Source organism: Crocodylus porosus, unplaced genomic scaffold (assembly GCF_001723895.1).
Source record: "Crocodylus porosus isolate Cpor-Errol unplaced genomic scaffold, CroPor_comp1, whole genome shotgun sequence".
NCBI classification, from domain to species: domain Eukaryota; kingdom Metazoa; phylum Chordata; order Crocodylia; family Crocodylidae; genus Crocodylus; species Crocodylus porosus.
The window spans coordinates 65336630-65343701 of record NW_017728949.1 but is presented as its reverse complement, the minus strand read 5'-3'; the positions used below and the strand labels follow the sequence as shown (position 1 = coordinate 65343701).

Below are 7072 nucleotides of genomic sequence, written 5' to 3'. Positions count from 1 at the left end.
AACAATGGGGTACAATGTAGAGAACAAACAGTACTATTCTTAGAGAGATATCATCAGGGCTAAGGACAGAAAGTACACATAAACTGATATAAGTGATTGGAAACTGGTTCAAATATATAACGCAACAAAAGTTCATTGCACATAAATCATTTTCAAAATGGCCCAAACCTGTTTGAGATAAACCTGGAGGGATGTAGGACCAGACTTAACTGATTTAGGTTAAATCAGTTTATTGAACAGTCCCAGATTTCCTCCAGCTTCAAGTTAACTCATAGTCCCCCAGCATCCCAGGGTGCTTTGCTCACAGGGTGCATCCTTGGCCCAAGCTGTCTGCTCCAGCTGAGCAAGGAGACATGCTCTAGCACCCCCTGACTTCTGGCTTGAGCCACTGCAGGCATGTGGTTGCATTTCTGGAACAAATGTGAATGTTTGTTCACTTGCTTATCAGCTCAATCTACACAGCTTAGACTAACCTGAAAAGATTGAATCAATTCAGTCTTGGGCTTTTTGACTGTCGGTACTTAGCCCAAACATAAGATCACAGTAGTCCAAAAGATCACAGGCTCCCTGCACATCTGTAGGAGCCCATAGAGTTGTGCATCCCTGATCCTCTTTCTCTCTTCCACTCCTCAGCAGATAATACTTGCCTTCGTCTTGCTCGTAGCAGTCTTTTTATTGGCTTAGGTTGCTTTGTCCAAATTCATCCGCGGTTTTTCGGTAGGATTTTTTAAAATTCTTTTTAATTTCCTCTACTTCTTCTGAGCAATAGACAAGTCTCTTACCTTGTTACTTTGTCTGCGAGTCAGTATTCTGAGTGCTGAGACACAGAATGAAGAGATCATGTGGTTTGCCTTTGTGATGGTATAAACAAGGAGCCCAAACACTGACATAAGTTCCTCAAATGAACTTAAAGTCATTGGCAACATGTAGGGGGTGCACATGGGTGCATGTGCACCCCCTGAGATTGACGGTACACCCCTGCAATTGTCTGCCGCCACTCCCCTCCCCCTTGCCATCGACACCACCAGCAGTGTCTGCAGGTGGGCAACAATCACTGGTCAGCGCTTACCACTCCTGCCCCCTGCCAACACCCTGTGGCTACCTACAGGAGCTCCCCACTTACCACCATCATGCTCCCACTGCCACCACCACCACCACCTGTGAGTGATCGCCATGTCCCCCAGCCTTGGGAGGCACACAACATTCATGCTTAAAGTTTCTCAGGAAAAATATGTGGTGAAGATATAGCAGGGTATGTTATGCTAGTGAAGGTACTATCTTACTGTTTTCATTCTGGAGTAGATGTTTGCTCCCAGTGGGGAGACACTATAATAGAACATATCACAAGCAGGTATTCCTGATATCTACCTGCTTCTCCACCTTTGATCCAAGGGTAATGTATATTAGGCCCCTGCTACATGCTGAATATATTACACAATTAACAGGTCAATCATGCAATATGTTTAAATTGGCCCCAAGTGCAAAGTAATTATCACACAATTAACTGGTCAGTCGTGTAATAAATTTAGACCAGACACACATGCAAAATAGCTTATTATATGATAAAAATGACTGTCTAGCTATAAAATGAGCCAACTAGCTCTAAAGTTAGTGCTTGAAAAATGTGTAACAATTCTATGGCTGGTTTCTATCCAGCTTGTTTTGAATGTGTAGCAGGGCGTTCAGTGTATGAGACCAATGTAAACTACACCAGTGTAGAAGTGTAGTGCCCAGGCTTTCAGCTTACTGATTCCCAATGTGATGCTGTCTATATCTCTCTTTTTGCTTATGCTGTTGACTTGTAGTATGAATTGTGGTGAAGTTTATACTCTGGAACATTTAACTTTTTTATGTATGTATGGCTGAATGAACAAAGTTCTGAGAGATGATGACAGAATTCCCCCTTTAACTTGCTTTACTTCCTACCAATTCCCATAGAATACCACACTGATTAGATGGGCCTTTGCCACTAAATTGGTTGCTGTTGTTCACTAACATTGATTTATTTAGAAAGAATAGTACTTTACATGGTTGACTCTGAACTTATAGAGCACTTTCCTGCTGGAGGTCTCAGAGTTCTTAACAAACACTTATCAGTTAAAAAACACGTGTCCCATATCAACCATGAAGAGTTGAACTACACTTGATAGATGAGGAAGCTGAGATTGCATGATCCCTCAAGCTGTCATGGACACATATCCATTAAGAACAGCTAGCAGGATGGTGGGCTGTATAATTTACTCCAGGTCAAGCACCAGGCCAATGCAGAGTCGGGAGCAGAACCCGGATATATTTTTCCCAGTCCCTGTGCTTTTGTGCTAGTTTTTTGTGATGGTCAAAGATGTTGCATCTAAACATGGGTGGGCATGGGCTCTGTTTCAGAATTTACAATCTTAAAAGGTAGAAAATAAAGCGAAGATGAAAAAGGAGGATACAATGCAAAAACTACACTCTAGTTAGGAACAGACATTAAAAAAGCCCACGACAGAATTAATCTAAGTTATGTGGTTTTCTGTAAGTGGCGTAGGTTAGATTGTGTCCGCATTATAGGCCCCACATACAACAGGTTTAAGAGGTAAAACTGGAAATTTTAGTGCCCTGCGCAGTGTGGGGGAGGGGATAAGGGAGTGAACACTTACCAGGGGCTGCTGCAAGAGATGTGTTGGCTTGGGCTGCTGCTGCCTCAGTTAAAGTTCCCTGATCAGGAGCTGCTGCAGCAGCTGCACTGGCTCCATGAGAGCTGCCCTTCTGGCACCCAACCTGAATTAGCTGGTGCCCCACTCCTAGGGTGGCCATCATAGAGGGCATCCCTGTTTCCTGCTACTCTGTCCTCTGTCCTCTATTGATACAAAACCCAATGACTTTATGCCCTCTATTTTTCTCTTCAAGAGAAAAATATAGGACATAATGCATCACGTTTTGTATCAATAGAGGACAACTAGACTGTCCTCTATGATGGCCACCCTACCCATTCCCCCCCGCCCCCGCCATCCCCCTGCATTACACTACTGGGTTTATAAGGCAGATTTTCAAAATAACTGTCATTTAGGTACTCAAGTGAATTCACAAGACTTTCAAGAGCGCTCAGCATCTGCAAATCTTGCTCATGGCAGTTACTGGGTTCTGACCATGCTTGAAAACCTGATCTTTTTCTTAAGAATCTAAATGAGAGAAGACCCTAAAGAAGAATCTGAAAGAGGAGTGGGTCTTAGCATATAATTTTAAAGGGAGTATTTCATAGCTAGGATGCAGCCTTAAAAGTGAAAAGACAGTTCTGCCGGCGACAGACAAGTTATCTAATGTCTAGACTATGCAGTCTGCTATTTCCAGTAAGATAACATTTCTTTAGCTCCAAAAATTCTGCCAAGAATACTGCTAATTGTCTCTGCTACCCTTTGGAAAGAACAGTCTCTGTGTACCACTTCTGTATCTTCATTTTGCCTAGATGAATATATAAATATAAGCATGCCTCGTATGCCATTATATCTTGCCAACTTTGGCAGTGGCTCAAACTTTTGGGGGTGGGGGGTGTTTTGACTATTGCATGCTGTATTACAATTGTGAGACACAAAAATGACAGAAGATGTTTAGGTGTCTTGTTAACGCACATTTTATACCATTAGCCAGTTAGTGTGAAGATTAATAATTTGCATAGTATTAGACTGCCACCTTAACATCTACAAATAAATACACTGCAGTTTTGCAAACACCTTAGATGGATGTTGCTGATATTTGCTATTTGCATCCTTGCTTCTGCAAACTGCTTCTTCCAAACTCTTTAAACCAATTAGTAGTACATTTTCTCATACTGGGAAATCACCTATATCTTCAGACGGCAGGCATATTACTACTGTGTCATTGCATTATCTCACAGACTGAGCTAGGGTGATGCAGTAGTATTGAGATGTTTTTCCACTGTTACAGGAAATTAAAATATTGTGATTTTTTTTAAAGTAGCTTTCTCAGAGCTAACTAGCAATATGGAACCACAGCCTTTGGAAACTAGATGCTGTTCAGACAGTGTCTTTGTTTTATGCTTATATATTTCTTAGCACAATGGCATGAATGGCAGTTTTAGGTGCTACTGGAAGACATATAAGAGCCCTGGCAGACATTCCATTTATCATGCCATATATTCAGCTAATTACTCATGCGATAAAATGGCAAACCAGCCACAAAGATGCTCCACATATAAATGTGGCTGGTTTGTATTATGCTTTAATTTTGAATGTATGGCATGCAGACTTGCATCAGGCTGTGTGGTATAATTCAAAGTATATCTGTATGGGGACCCCATCAGCAGTTCTGGCCAGGACATTTATAGGACATTCAAGTCATTCTGTAAAGCCTGAGATGACGGGTTTACAGATCCATGGCACAGGGATCAAGGAAGCCACCAATCCTCGGGTGTCCTGCATGCAGGCTGGGAATTGAGGAGTTCCCTCACCTACAGCTCTTCACAGCCATCTGCATGCCCCAGCAGATACACAATGGAACTGAGGACTTTTATCCTTGATCCTAGCAATCATACATCCTGTAGTGCCAGACCTTGATCATCTGGCATGATTAATTTAATCAGGTGATAGGACCTCAGAAATCATGTAATCAGGGTGCATAATTTCTGAGGTCCTAGCACATGATTAAATGAATGATAGCCAGGGGCCTAACAGTAACAATAATCCGGCTGGAACAACTGATTCTCAGGAGTGTGTCAGAAAGTCATTCTTCTTCTGTTTATTTCAGCAGATAACCATTCTTCACTATATATCTCATTAAAAACTCATAGATATCAGTGGGAATGCTCACATGCTGTATATGGCTGTTCTTATATACGTAAAATTCCCTTTATGCACAAATCAGTAGAAGCATATTGTCCCCTTGGAGAAGCATTCTTTAAGCAGAAAGCAGGGTATCAGTGGAGTGGAAAAATTTCCACCACTATTTTTAAAAACTTTCATGTATGCATGTACTTGTACTTGTACTTGTTAATGTATTTTTATATAAAGTCTTAGTATTTTAGAAGTGCAAAAAAATTTTTTAGACCTAGTTTTAAAAAGTATTTTCCATGAACACATAAACTCCAGGGAAACAACAACAAAAAAGAATCACTGGAATATTTTAATGGAATTATTAACCTATTTTTCATATAGTTGGGATTTTTTGCATTTAACTCTTTTGAAAGTGATTTGAGAGGTTTGCATCTTTTTCTGTTTTCTTGTGTTTCTTCCTCCAGTTTTTTCTCTTTTCCCTTTCTCTGGGGCACTGATTCTCAACCAGGGTGCTGCAACATCTTAGAGTGCCTTGAAATCCTTTCAGGAGTGCTGCAGGGTGCCATGCAATGGTAGTACTATTAAGTGTTCAAATGTGATTCAAATATGAATTTATAGCATTAAAATCTTCTGACCTACTGTGGTCTTTCTAAGCATTCTGCAACAGAAAAAAATCTCTCTTGTTTTATATAACCAAAAATTAATGAAAACAAAAATCTGCCATTTTCTGTGGGGAACCTTGAATTTACCAAGGGGGGGGAGGGGTCTTGAATCTAAAAAGTTTGAAAGGTACTGCTTTAGGGATAATGAAGGTAGGCTTGCAAAATCAGCTGCAAAGAATTATAGTTTTTGTAAAAAAAATGATATTGATCATTACCAAATGAAATTATTCCATTGTGTTTAGTCAAAAAATGTCAATCGAAACAATTTTTATAATTTTTTTCTTTTGACAACCTTTTTCTGCCTTTGGAAAAAAAAAAGTAGAAAACACGACCAACTTAAACTTCTGTCTAAAGTTTACATAGCCAAACATTCAGATAACAGATTTGAAACTCAGGGAGAAAATTATATGGATCTTTGTTACAAACAAGAAATGATCACTATGCACATTCCAGAAACTTGTTACACTATTTGGTATGGACGTAATGAAAACATCATCAGTCATTTTTTTAAATATATGATGATTGCAGCTATTTTTAAATGTCCTTCTGTACTGAGAGATGCATAGAAAAGTGTCTAAGGTTGAACAGTAATAGAAATTATGATATCAAATATCCCAGTGCAGCTCACTGTAAGTGTCAGACTTTAGTAGACAAAGAAGTTTATTAGTTCGGTTAGTGTTCCTTGCAGTGAATTCACTCTTCAGAAGGTTGTGCAAATTCTAAGGAGGATAGTTGGAGAAGCGCTGAGGTCCCAGAGTGGAGGGGAGCCAGGTGTTCAAGAAGAGTGGTTGCTCCTTAAGGAGACGATCCTCCAAGCCCAAAGGGAGGTAATCCCAATGCGGATCAAAGGGAGCAGGAGGGCACAAGAGCCCCCATGGCTCACCAAAAGCATCCGGGAATGTCTCCTAGCTAAAAGGGAGGCGTACATCCAGTGGAAGGGAGGGGCCGTCACCAGGGATGGCTATACTGCAGTTGCTTGTGTAAGGGGGCAGTCAAGAAGGCCAAGGCAGAGATGAAACTTGGACTAGCTTCCCAGATTAAGGACAATAAGAAGTCCTTTTTTCAATACATAGGGGGTAAAAAGAAGGTTCTGGGTAATGTGGGGTCCCTGCAGGACACCTTAAGAAATTTGGTCTTCACACCAGACGACAAAGCCAACATATTTAACAATTTCTTTGCCTCCGTTTTCCTAAGCAGGGACCGGAACAGTCACCCCCCCCACTGGGCCCCCCTCAGGCCCCGGGGGCGGGGCACACCTAGGCCAAGGTTTAGTGAAGAACTAGTTAGGGAACTTCTGAAGGGACTGGATGTATTCAAGTCAGCCAGTCCAGAAGATCTCTACCCTAGAGTACTAAAGGAATTGGCTGAGGTCATTGCAGGACCCCTGGCATGGCTTTAAGAGCACTCATGGTGCTCTGGTGTAGTGCCAGAGGACTGGAAGAGGGCCAACATGATTCCCATCTTCAAAAAGGGGAAGAAGGAGGACCCGGGAAACTATAGGCCAGTTAGTCTTACCTCGATCCTGGGCAAGCTGTTTGAGAAAATTATTCTGGCACCTATCCACGAGGGGCCAGGAGGGGAGGTCATGCTTAGGGGCAACAAACATGGGTTCATTAGTGGCAGGTCCTGTCAGACCAACCT

At 41.5% G+C, this 7072-nt stretch overlaps 1 long non-coding RNA gene across 1 annotated transcript in view; it reads left to right on the top strand.

Annotated features, from left to right (window-relative positions):
• The first annotated feature begins 639 nt into the window (after positions 1 to 639).
• LOC109322695 overlaps positions 640 to 7072 on the top strand; it is a 7715-nt gene continuing 1282 nt past the window's right edge. Inside the window, exons 1-2 of the long non-coding RNA XR_002104465.1 lie at positions 640 to 651; positions 2770 to 2772. This is a non-coding gene — a long non-coding RNA (uncharacterized LOC109322695). The remainder of the gene's footprint in view (positions 652 to 2769; positions 2773 to 7072) is intronic.